Source organism: Cyanistes caeruleus, chromosome 1 (assembly GCF_971803275.1).
Source record: "Cyanistes caeruleus chromosome 1, bCyaCae1.hap1.1, whole genome shotgun sequence".
NCBI lineage: Eukaryota > Metazoa > Chordata > Aves > Passeriformes > Paridae > Cyanistes > Cyanistes caeruleus.
Window position 1 is genome coordinate 21632019 of NC_141701.1, and position 13602 is coordinate 21645620.

Genomic DNA, 13602 nt, shown 5'->3' on the forward strand with positions numbered 1-13602 from the left:
GGTAGGTCCCTCTTGAAAACTGCTGAGTGGTGAATGGGTTAGTTGTTTTATGCAATGTGCTCTCTCGAGGATAGCTGATTTAAAGGTTGTCTGGGCATTGGTTGAGGGCTTGCTTTGAGACCACTGCACATCTAGCTAGTCTTCCTCAGGTTCTGCACAGGGCAAAGGAGTTATAGGAAGTCCAAAATATAGTCATGTGAATTTTCTTATGATTTAATAAGTTTTTCGTGTTGTCCTGTCTGATTAACTTGTCCAGCCACCCGCAAGTAATTTTCAGTATTTCTTTGGACGCAGGAAAAAACAGACAACCAATTCCCTTCAGATCAGTTTAGCTATGAGAGGGCTTGAGTGTGGTTGTGGAGGGTGTGGTGCACGCTCAAAGAAATCAGATATCTCCGGGGAACTAATTAGAGCTTTTAACTGTTGTTGCAATCTCTTCTATGGAAGAGAAGTTTTCACATGAATATTTCTTTCATTAGAGGTGAAATCAGATCCTCATCCCGCACTTGCTGTGTTTGGAGTGCTGCCAAAAAGCTCTTTTAAAAAGGCATTCCTACCGGAGTATGTCATGGGCTATTCTCTGCTCCCAGCTCAGATGGGGAACTGGAATGCAGACCTCCCAGTCACACACTAGTGGTGGCATTCGGGAGGCTCACGTTGCAATCTAGAGAAAATAAGCATCAAGGCAGAGGCAATACCACATGAAAATGACAGGGAGGAACAAGCAAAAGACATGTGCTATCTGCAGGGAGCTCAGCAAATCCACAGCCCTGCAATCCTGCGTTTAACACGTCCGGCGCTTAAGTCAGTGTAACAACCAGCTGGGATTTACACACATGTACTTCTACTAAAAAGTTCTTTTGTAGCTTTTAAAGGCGGTATCTCCACAAGAGAGTGAGCTGCCTAAAGAGTAGAGTGAAAAGCAAGAGGAGAAGGAAACATCTGAGCTGAAAAAGGTGAGAGTCAGATCGTGGAAAACTCTTTAAAAAGACGAGCACTAGATACAGAGTCCTCATTAATCTTGTGGTTAGCCCATCTTCCCTAGAAGGGATTACCCTTCTGTAAGGAGAAAGTGTAAATATATTTAGTCTGAGCTAGAGATAATTTCATTTTAGATTCTCTGTTTCCCGGATTTATTTTAAACAAGTAGACACCCCCTCCCCGTTCTCCCCCTTCCCCCCCCATAAATATTTCCTACTTTCTTTGGTGTCATGACAGATTAAAACTGGAATATCTTTCAGAGATCATGTGAAAATGGTTCTATTTTTCCTGGGCAAGTGTCATGAATATCAATATACTAAATAGAACAGACTGTGACAATAAAAATGTTGATCTCTGTGGCTGCTGAAAGAGTGACATTAAGTGACTCTCACTGATATTTAATTTGCAAATTGAATTGCACTTATTGAGAGAGGGGACTGCTGCAACGCTCGTGTTGATGAGAAACTCTGCATTTGGAAACGCTCTTTATTAATGATTCAAAACATACAGTTCCTAGGAGCTGTAAACAAGTTCCGTATTCTGCACACTAATCCATAACCATTATCATATGTAGAGAACAAGAAGTTACTCATAAACAGATGTTCCCTTTGCCAAACCCATTTGTTTAATGCACATTTTACTTTCCAGGTCCTGGTTAGCAACTTTCTGTGGTGGGTAGATGACATGAAAGGATGGAAAAGCAGGGGTAAGTTTGCCTGCAAAGGGACAATGTTTTCATGACTGTTCTGAGTCTTTTCCATCTTGCCTTGTAGTGGAAGAGTTATTCATCTTGGACTTGCTCTCACTGCCCTAGAGGGCACTCAGCTTTATGCTTCCAGGCACTGTGAGGCAGAGGGAGATGCCAAACGTGTTCTGTTACCAGAGAGCTGTGTCATTAAGTGTGCTCTCTGCTCTGACTGGGAATCAAGCCTGGCATTCACAAATGCTTATGCCCAGAGAAGGCAATTATCTTGCCATAAGTTATAGGTGAGCTTTAAGAAAAAGGTATGCCAAAAGCAAGGGTGGAGGAAGAATTACTGCTCAAAGCATAACTAGTTTCTAAGTTACTTCTTGTTTCTCAGGGCCTAGTTCAGCCCAGATGCTGAGTGTCTTTAAGTATGGAGATCCCACCACCTTTCTGAGCAACCTGTTCCCCTGGCTAAGTACTCCCATGAAATTCCTTTCTATATGTCCAGCTGGAATTTCTCTCCTTTTGCTATGCACATCCAATAAGCACATAACTCAGTCTTTCCTGTGACTCCCCATACAGAAGATGTATGCACTGTAAAGAGCTTCCCTCAACCTTCTCCTCTCCAGGTTAAAAAATCCAGTTTTCTCAGTCCCTGCTCCCACAGTGGGTGCTGCATCACCACAACCATCTTGGTGACCCTCTACCTGTCTATGGACACTCCAGTTTGTCAATGTTCTCCTAGGAGCCCCAAACTGGATATAGTAGTCCAAATGCAGTCTCATGAGTACTAAACAGCTCTTTACATCCATCCTAACAGAGAAAAGACTGTCATGAACTAAAAACCTGGACAGGCTGTGCTGAGATCTCTCAGAACTCTGTCACTGCAATTACTTAAAGGGGGTTTCTCAAAGATATTTAAAGAAAGAACAAGAGACAATGGGCAGAAACTGAAATACAGGAAATTCCATTTAAATGTATGAAAAAAAATCTCTCGCTGTGAATGTGGTCTAACACTGGAACAGTTTGCTAGAGAGGTTGTTAAGTTTCCATCCTTGGAGATACCCAAAACAGAAATGAACACAGCCCTGAGCAACCTGCTGTGCCTGATCTTCCTTTGAGCAGGGGTGGGTTGATGGAATATCTTCTACCCTTAAACATCCTCTGATTCTGTGAACTGTTAAGTGAGATTAAAGCTACATGTTTAAGGCAGGTTCTAGGATGATCCACATTTGAATCTTTATCAACACGAGATGCAGAGACACAAATAAAAGATGGTTTAAAAAAGAAAACAAACCAAACCTAGTCATAGAACCCACAAAAAGATATTACTCTGGAGTTGGTGATGGGTGGCACACAGAACCTGATTCAGATGTTACTGGGAGAGCAATTCTGTGTCAGTAATCACAGCAGAGTTAGGGCAGTGTTGCAGGACAAATTCAGCATATAGATGTTCATTTTCAAGAGAGGTTTATCAATATGAGATTAAAATAAAATAAAATAAAAATAAAAAAGGAAAGAAAGGAAGCAAGTCTTGAACAGAGCAGTCCAAAAGCCAGAAGGGAACAGGTAGCCTGGGTGCTGTTAAAAAAATACAATATTAAAATCTCAGGTAAAAAGTTTGACATAATTTGAAAAGAAAACAATGTGATCCAAAAAGGCCATTTCACAGCTCAATAGGTACATTAAGGATGTTAACACAAGCAATAAATTAATGTTTAAAAAATGGGAAGCTTACCCAAATTAGGAGAACAGGAAAGCCCATAAAATAAGGCAAGTCAACCATAAGGCTTAAAAATAATGTGAGTTGAGCCTTGCGGAGACTGATAGTAAGTAGTTCTTTATATAGCAAAGGCAGGAAGCCAACTAGTTGGAGGACAAATATGTAAAAGGACACTTGGGGAAGATAGAAAACCAGCAGAAATTCTCACTGGGTTTAATGTTCCAGTCTTTCCTGCTGAAGACATGAGAGAGAGCCCCAAACCCAGCATATTCCGGATAGCAATTCTTCAGATGAGTTAGTGCAGCCTGAATTGAATTCACATGAAAGAACAGACCAAACAGATTAGGTGCAGGTCAGTAAACCAGTAGGACCAGGCACCTCTTATGGAATATTTCACGTGTGAAGCTGCAGAACTGGTGGCCCAAGGTGTGTAAACTGCCATTACAAGTGGCCTCTGTGCCAGAGAAGGAGGAGGGCAGAATTGCCACTGTAGCCCCCCAGCTAGAGGGGTCTTGGGAAATAGCCAGCCAAAGAGTTTGACTTCCATCCCTTCTACAACAGCAGAGCCAAAAAACCACGTACACACAGTGAAGTGTGATGTCAAGGGAAGCAGTCAACATGATTTCTGTAAGGGAGAGCCTTGCAACCAGCCTGCTGGAAGTCCACAGGGGTGGTAACAAGAATGTAGAGATACTGGACATATTATATTTAGATTTTCAGGTAGCTTTTGACAGTTTCTCAGCAAAGGCTATAAAGATACTAAGTCATCACAGACTGAATGAAAAGTCCTTTTGTGATATGAAGATGGAAAGTTAAGGGCTCAACTAACTTCTTTTAGAATGGAAAAGCAGTGGCAACAGAACCTCTAGAAGTCACTCTGGAATTACTTAACATCCTCACCAGCAGCCTGGAGTAGTGGTGTGTGTCTGGCATGCCCAGATTTGCCGTCAATGGCAAGCTCATTTGTCTGGTCAAGTGCTGAGCTGCATGTGCAGAGCTCCAGAAGTACTTAACAAAGCCAAGGGGGGAGGCAGAAGGGTGACACATGAGCTTCAGTGTTCACCAAGGTGATGTCTTGGGTAGAATTATTTGCAGAATAATCTGAATCATTTTTACATGTCTCTGAACTCACAACTGGCAGCTACAACTTAAGAAAATGCTGTTGGAGTCACCATGGACTATTCTCTTAAAACCTCAGCTCAGTGTGCCACGGCAGCCAGAAAGACAGGAAAATGGTGAGCATCCTCAGGGAGTCTCTTCCAGCTTGGTGCACCCACATTTGGGGTAGCCTGTGTGGTTCTGGTCTCTGCATCGCTAGAATAGAGAGGGTTAGAGATGGGCAACCTAAAAGGACAAAGGGATCAGCTTCCTCAAGAGGAAAACCTGGAAAGCCAGGATTGCTCACTTTAGAGAGGAGATGGGTGTGGCATGATCACAACTTTTTAATGAACTTCTCTTTCAAAGAACAGAGGTGGGTATGAAATCTCATTGTTATGAATGCACTCAAGAGAGTGATATGATTCAATCAAAGAAAATTTTATTAATTACAGCAAGCAAGCAATAACTCTATTTATCACACTCGTCACCTGGAAGCGAGGGAGTGACTTGCTTAAAAGAAAAGCATTTGTTTCCAGAAAACCAAAGGCCTTGTCAATGGTGTTGGTAATACCACAAAGCAACCAGGATTGTTCCTCTGATCTCCTCATGCCCTGTGCCCAGCAGGCTCTGCAGATGGCTAGGCAATGTCCTGTGTTCCACAGGAAGTCAAATTCTTGCTTTGTCAGTCATGAGCCAGTGTCTGATCCAATCCGTGGGTGGGCAGTGCTGCTGGAGCTTTTATTTGAGAAGGAGCAGAGGTCCTGAGATCAGCAACAGAGCTGAGGTATTTCCACATGAGCCACACATTTGCTCCATTCTTCTGGCCAACTTGTTTGAGTGTCTTTTTCCATTATGTGGTTTGCGGTTGTGTCCCAAAGGAAAAGAAATTATATGTGTGCCCTTTATGCTCTTCATAGTATATTAAAAAAGTGGGGGGGGGGGGGAAATTCTTTGTTTTGAGTTTCCTTCCAAACAGGATTTTTTTGCTTGTCTTAGGATTTTTTTTTGCCTTAATTTGTTTCACTGGGTAATGTCATCATTCATTTTTCCTGTTTTTGCTGTAGAGCTTCTTAGATGGTTCACAGATGTGCACTGGAAATTAAAAGGTGGCATGCTGAATCCTGAACACAAATAATCTTCATTTGTAACTTGAGCTGTTACTGCTCACAAAAGAAGACAGAAAAGAGATTCCACTCGATCTGGCTTCCTTGGTTTCTCTTTTCCCTGGAATTTTAAAAAACTGCCTCCCAAGACTTGCGCAAGAACCAAAACAGTTTTTTTTACAATAACATCACAGCTCAGTTGGCAACCTTCCCCAAAACAAGTCTTTCCTCATCCCATAGCTCCTTCAGGCCTTTGCTAAATGTAATGGAACTTTCTAATCAGCAAGGCTGTGCTTTTTCTTTTCCTTCATCTCTTCCCACTTAAAGCAGTTTATTGTCTCGTTCAACTGTCTATTTATATTATTTACTGTAAAAAGCCAGGCTGATCTGTGGACACATTTCTCTGGTTCTCCCTATCAGCTGTTTATTTCAAGATCCCCTTTGTATCTGTTTTCCCACACAAACATGTACTTGAGCTCATAGACGTGACTCCCTCTCAACCTTCCAGGTCTAAACAGAGAAGTTTCCAACTTGTCTGCTCCACATGCTGAACATCTTTGGAGATGGACCCTTCCTAATTTTGCATCTTTCTGTTTCAGACAGGACATTTTCTTCCTAGAGGAAAGATATGACTCTTGAGGCCCGCAGTGACAGCCCTATAGCATCTGGCCCTGTAAAATATTATTCCCAGCTATTTCTAGTGTGTGTAACATCATATTTTCTTCATAACATGTGATAAAAAATACTTGGTTGGAATGTGAGCTATTCAATGGAGATGGTGGCAGACATCCCTATGCCTGTTGTCCTAATGAGCATTAAAGTTGATTGTGTTCCTGCAGAGAAGCTGCATGACAATTCAGCAGAGAAAGGTGGCTGAGCATCAAGCATACCAGGCATCTCTGGAAATTATATCATGTTGTTTTCATTAGTTTCCAATCTTGGTAAACTGGGATTGACTAAATGCTCTGAGGGAGTTCAAAATGAGAACAGCTGAATCACAGCAGACTCACTGGAGTGATCGAAGGCAACAGCAAGCAGAAATTTGTGTGAGTCATCGTAAAGAAGAGGCCAGAGAAAAGGGTGGGTGTGCTTTGTACTAAAGTACATAGCTCTTCTGGGAACATGAACTTCTCAGGAGCTTCTGCTTTTCTATTCTGGTGTAAATCCAAAGGGAATCTACTATTTTCTATGAATCGCTCTAGATAAGGATGAGTTCTGCTGGAAGCAAGAGGTACAGCCCAAGTTCTTACACCCATTCTGTCCTTCAATTCAGCTGTTTTTCACCTGCTGCAGATCTGTGTAAGTGGGACGGCATCGCTCCAGAACAAAGGCCCAGGGCAGGGAAAAAAATGTACCCAGAGACATTACAAGGCCATTGCCTTAGCTTCTACCACTGTGATATTCCAAAAGTGTAAAGAAAAGGATCTACTCATTTTGGGCAGAGGCCAGGAGCACAGTGCCTCCCACAACGGGGCCATTCCCTGCCCTCACATCGCACAGCCTTCCTCCCACACCCTGTCTGACCAGTTGTGGCACTCACCCTGCTACACCTCCCACAGCTGCCATTGCTGGCAGGAAAGGGGACTGCCAAGAGGGAGTTGACTTGGTAGGTGGATTCATGGAGTTTTTCTACTTTTTCTTTGTGTAGACTGGGGGATTGGCAATGCCACAAAGAGTGCTGGTCTGAATCCCACAAAGCAGTGTCTCAGCACCTTCACATTTTGACAGTAGCCCCACAGCCTTTGTAAAACTGTGTTGTCTACTTTACAGTAACTATCTGCTTGCTGAATACAGCCACCACCAAGCCTTTGCTTGAAATCCTTGAAGGAAATTAGTTGTCCCATCCTCTGTATCCCTTGGTTGTTTCTAGAAGGGTGTGTGTGGTACCCTGCTGTTCTCAAACTAATTAATAGCTCCTGCTGCTCACCTCTGGTGGAGACAGCATGCTGGTGACACTGCTCCCAAATGTCCTTCTGTTGGAATCATCTGGGTGAAATGACTCACTTTAAATAATCTGTCATCTTGATAATTTGTGTCCTTTTAACCCCAGAAGATTTGGGATGAATACCTGCCCTGGCAGTCTGCCAGCACGCAGGGGCTGAGCCCCTGAGTGCTCACTCACACACTCCCTGCTGCTGAGCACCTGGCAGCATGTTGAGGGACTCCTTCAGTGACTCCAAAGGCTTCCTCTGACCAGGCTCCTGCGGAATTTTCCACTTAGGGCACTCCTCTACAAGGTGTCATGCTTCCACAGCATGGTCCAAGCAGGGATCTCAAAGCTCTGTATAGATGGAAATCAGCACCATCTCAACAGTGACCTTCCCAGCCCCAGCTTGGAAGCCACAGTACCCCCAGCTGCTCCCATAGCTCACCTCCCCTCTGGCTTTCTCTATCTTCCCATGTTTATTCCTTTTGGTGTTCTTTTTGCCAGAGGAAGAGTGCCAGCATGATCACAAACTAGTCTTCCCTGTGGCCAGGCACCTCCACATTCAAAGGAAGTAAACTGTGCTAATGTTTACAAGAACTATTTTAATTCCAATGTGTGAAACCATCCTCTTGACAACATCTTTCTGTGGCTAAGCATTAAAATGTTTATTCAGACTGGGCCAAGATCTATTTCAAGTCAAAACCCCAGAGTCAGACATTCCTGCATTCTCCAACAGCATTCCCTCAAGCTGACTGTGACAGGGTAAAGCTGGCTGTTGTTGTCTGGGGACAGAAATTCTCTCCTGCTCATGCATTGTCCCCTTGTTTCTGAAAAGTGCTGCACAGTCACAGTAAGTGATGGCTCACTAGATAAGAAGCTGCTCTGCATGTGAATGAGTGTCCAGCACTTTCAGGAAACTGTGAGATGGGCAGTTCCCCTTTTTAATGCTCTTTGATGACCAATAAAAATGTCAAAATATGTGCACCAGCTGCCTTCAGCTAAGCACTGGATTTACCTGCGTATTCCCACCAATCTTCAACTGCAGAAAATTATCTCATGAAAGTTTACTTCATTTCTAGTTGAGCTGTTTCTAAATGTGAAAAATCTAGTGTCTAATGATGTATGAGCTGAATTTTTTTCAGTTTTGGTTTGTTGTGTGGTTTTGTTGTTTTGGTTTTTTTTAACCACATTATTAGATTTCTCCCAGAAAGTTTCTCTTAGTGGTCTTATGGTATGGATAATTTTCTGGGTGTTATGGTATGTGTCTTCCCAGATGAGTCTAGGGAATAAAATCACATGAACAAACAGAAGTATAATTACATATTCCTGCACCTTCTATATATGTAAGCATTTGATGTGTGTATAAAATTACGAGGCTTGCATTGATAAATGTGATTCTCTGCAGAGAGACACTGCAACATGTAATATTTGTGGCAACAAATATGTGTATGTCTACCTGTGTATATCATGCCTTCCTTTTCCAGAGTGTGGTATTACTAAATTGGGAAACTGAAAAATAAGAAGAAATGATCACACTTCCTTTAAAATGGTAAGATTTTGAACCATCAATATATAGTGAATTCTCTGCCTTTCAGTCTTCGGGTTCTGCTCTAGGAGATACTTTCAAGCTTAAAAGAAAAGTGTAGTTGAGATTCCTATATAATCAAACCAGGGCTTGAAAAGGCACCATTTGTCGTGAGCTGCACACTGAATCTGTGAGCGCTGGCAGCAGTGGCAGTATTACAATTAAGAATAACATTTTTTCCAGATAGGATAAACACCATTTGTCACTTCATAAGCTTTTGGATGTGAGAATGGAACTATGACTGTTTTCTTTTCTCATCCAGATGCAGATAATGTTGCTTTGTTTTCTGACAATATATTAGTAGACATCATTAAATGAAATTTAAAGCCTCCTCTCTTTCAGTTCTCCTCCTTATTCCCCAATTCTGACACTGTTTTCTTGATCACTGATACAGAAGTCATACAAGTGCTTTATTACTGATTGGCTGTATCACTTCATAGTCAAAATGTGCTATACCAGAAAGGAAGATCCAAAAAGGATGACAAAGTAGTGTGTGGAAATATGTGAAATTGCTAATATCTGTACTGGAAAAATCTGGTATTGATTATGGCAGTACATTTCAGAATTGCAGGTCTAGGGTTGGTTTGACAGAGGTAAATTTGTAGCTAAATTGGATGCCTGGGTATCTTTTTGTTATGACAGTTGCACCCTGTACAGAAATGTCAATAAAGCTGTTAGCTATCCATTTCATATGTCAGCAAACAGGAGAGGGATGTGTGTGACCACATCCAGGGGTGCAGCTGGGAATGTTTACTGCAGCACTGCAGAGAAGAGGAAACTAGAAAGGATCCTGGCCAGGATTTCCAGCTATTCCCAATGTAATATACTGGTGCACACCATCCAGGAAATCTGTGTGAGTGCTGGGTGTATAACAATTTTGAACACCTCTGAAAATCCTTCAGCCAAAAGAAGCATTCTACTAAGTGAAGCACAACTGCAGGGTGCTGGATGGACCACAAGCTTTTCAACAAAGTTAAAAAGGGATTTTTAATGACCACAGATAATTAGCATCCGGGTAATGCCTCTTGCTGCTGAGATGTCATAACAAGGTATTTCCTAAAGGACACAGAGGAAAATCAGACAAAAAAATGGCCAGCAGCACACCTTGTAATTCTTACGTACTTCTTTCTGAAATCTTTCTCTTGCTCTGATATGCCCAGCTCTGAGCCATGGGAGTATCTCCTTGAGGGATTTTGCCTCCTTGAGTGACTATCAGTGTTCTGCTTGCTGGTGTGCTCTGCTCCTGCCTGGGCTTTGGACACTGACAAGTCATAATCGTTCCAACTGTTTTTCTTTTATTGGTCTGGGTTTTGATTTTTTATATTTTTTTCGCCTGACAGTGCCCTCCAAAGTGTTGAGAGGCAGCCTGGATGCAGATGTTCAGTCCAGAAGTCTCTCCCCATTACAAAGCCAAAGAAAATGTAGATTCCTTTGCAGACTCATCACAAGAGGGACACAGCTCCCCTCTGCACACCCCTGTCCTCACCTTGGCAATAGTGGTGCCCATGTTTGGGGAGGGAAGCATGGCTGGGCTGTTCCCTCTGCCCTCCATGGAGGAGACTCCTTCCTGGGCCCTGAGTCTATGCCTGTGTTAGCCTGCACTCAGTTCTCAGTGGAGAGCAAGAGCAGCACAACAACGAGATTCACCTCCTCCACCAGAAACAACCCACCAAAAAGGAATGTTAACTTAAAGGGAGACACTGTATTTACAGTTCTTGAGAGACAGCACCCTACAGCTACCACTAGGAACAAAGCAGTGTCTTAGTGGGGGACAAAAGCTTCACATACAAGAAGATGAGATGAAGCTTGTTAGAAACTGCAAAGTGACATAACCTAAAAAACTAAAGCAAATGCTGAACAGCCTCAGTTTAATTCTGTGTGCTGCCATAGCCTATCCCCACATCACTGACAGGATGCCTTCACGAAGGCCAGGTACGCTGTGAGGGGCCATGAGTGACACAGGTGCTGTGCCCAAGCTTTACTCCATTGTTCAAGGCCTGGTTTCCTGCCCCATGGGCAGCCCCAGCCTGGCTGTCTGCTCCCACGTGAGAAACAGTGCACTGAGGCAAAGGGCCCTCCTTTGTCCCCCTTATGGCATCCCAATTCTGGGGAGAATGAGGACCAGCCAGAAGGATGGGCCTTTCTCCCTCCTCTGTTCATAAAATACCTTATTTATAACCTTAACAGCCTGGACACTTGGCATCTCCACTGTCTTTGATCCTCTGACATCTGCCTGCCTGCAGTTTCCAGCCTGGGAAGGATGGAAATTTCATGACAGACCCCCTCCATTTAAGAACGTGCCTGCCTTGGGGTTGAGTCACGCCTGATGAGATGATTTGCAAAGCAAAGCCTCCCCGACCTGAGCTCACTGAGCTCTGGGTGCTGCCTTGCCAGACTGCCTGTCCTCCCAGGGCTGTGAGGGGAACGCTTGCAGGCGCCAGCTGGTTCACAATGCACAAGCTCAGAAGCATCAGAAAAAGCGTTTGACCTTCGTGTGTCAAGTGTGCTAGAAATGGATCAGTGTGAGGCAGCGAGAGGCACAGGTGCCTTTTGAGCAGGAGAAAAAAGGAACTTGGCAAGTCTTTTGATGTGTCTCAGTAAGCAAGCAGCAACACCAACAAAGACATGAAAAGATTTAGAAAAGCATACTTGTAATAGCTGAACACAAAACTGTCCAAAAGTGACAATTTGATAGCTTCAATTTGTCTTGTGTTGTGCCTGACTTGCTGTCATTTCACATAATACGAAAACTTGAAAATAAGACACAGTCAAAATGTTCTGGAGAGGTAATGGGTGCTTTGTTTCCTAGGCTAACATCCTGCCTCAGGTGAACTTTCTCCATTCTACAGTCAAAGGTGGGAGGTGTCCATAGGCCTCCAGATGGGGATGATTTAGGCTGTATTTTTCAGAGCTACTCTAAGTGAGGGGAGAGAGAGGGATATGGAAACAATCCTCCCCTTTTACCTTTCTGCTTGCCCTCCTACAGCGAAAAATCTCCACTTCCTATGACCCTGGTCTGGGAAGCTCAGGTGTTTAACCAACAAAGTCAAGCAAAGCAGAAACTGAAACAAGGACTGTGACTAATTAAGATTTTTGTGATTATTAAGATCTTGTGAGCACATTCAGACTAAAGTTCCTGGGAAGATAATACAAAAATCTTAAGTAGTTGTAAAGTGGTTCTTTTCACCAACTTTAAATCAGGGTACCACATAATAACTCACAGCTGTGCATATTTGATCTCCATCTAGCATCAGTTCATGCATTATTTACATCCTTATTATGGGTAGGGGAGTTGACCAGAAATGATGGGAATATCTGTTACCCCTGATAGGAGGCAAGCATTTTGCATAGGTCACACTTGTGGCTGGGCATGGCCCAGAAATGCAGGGGTAGAGAAGGTAGAAAAGCAACTGTGTTCAGGGAAACTGGAACTCCTTAGAAATCAGATAAAAGGGAAGAGAAAGTATGTTTTGGAGTATGAGCAGGCACTCAGGGGATGGGAAAAAGAAGAAAACTTGTTCACCTTGCCTCTATCCAGAGCTGCAGTAATGAGCAGCTGAAATGAGGAGAGGCATGAGTGGAGAGAATTAGCAATGCATGAAGCACCAGCACGTTCCAGAGAGTGAACTGAAGTCCTTGTTAGTAGTGTCCTTTGACTGACACTTGATGGCCTGTGCTAAAGGTAAGGGGTCAGGCAGGTTTCTTGGCCACTAACCCAGGCAGGGAGCTGCTTTCTGGCTTGGAGATGTCTAATAAGGCACAAAGGGCTTTGGCACTCCCCTAAAAGAAGTGGTGAGGCATACCACACCCTGTGGTGACCAGGCAGTCTCCTGCCATCAGGAATTCCAGGACTGCTGTCATGTAGCCTGGCTGTGGAGGTGATTGGTGACAGTTTTTTTATGGATGACTGCCCATGGGGAAATGGATGAACACCACCAATTACACTTCTGCAGAGCACCTGACAGCTGAAAACTGCCTCCTCTCCAGTGAGTTCTAGAAAAAAAAACCATGAAAAGCTGTGTTTTCTATAGCTGAAAACCATTTTGGCTTCATGCTATCCCATAGGCACTCTGGAAAAAACTGCTTCTGCTGTCTTTACGTAAATGCTCCAAATTCCTTGCTGGACAGAAGGGAAAACTTCCAGACAGGCTGCCAGGCAGAATGGTTTGGCTCCACTGCTGTCTCATTGTTATTCACAGAAGTATATTCCAGGACCACATCCAGCTGCAGGCAGAAGCAGGCAGGAAGATAGCACACAACCTCCCATATGTCATCTGCTTTAAAAACTGGAATCCAACCCCAGTGCAGCCCTTCAGGCAGTAACATGAGTATACCCAGGTCAGCCAAAACCAAACTCTGTTTGCATAAGCATATCTCCAAGTATGACTTCCCTGGTGCACACAGTAGCACCATGCTGGATCATCACACATAAGATGAAATTAGCCTTTTTCCTGCCCTGAACTCCAAGTCAGAGCCAATTCTTCACAATTGGTCCAC

At 43.5% G+C, this 13602-nt stretch overlaps 1 long non-coding RNA gene across 2 annotated transcripts; it reads left to right on the forward strand.

Moving 5' to 3' along the window:
- Positions 1-612: 612 nt before the first annotated feature.
- Positions 613-9435, forward strand: LOC147655367 (uncharacterized). 2 transcript variants are annotated; one of them, XR_015288219.1, is made up of 3 exons: positions 613-956; positions 1630-1687; positions 5555-9435. It is a non-coding gene; the product is annotated as an uncharacterized LOC147655367 (long non-coding RNA). The 2 variants fall into 2 exon arrangements; XR_015288234.1 differs by having other exon boundaries at positions 694-956; positions 6193-9435.
- Positions 9436-13602: the final 4167 nt, after the last annotated feature.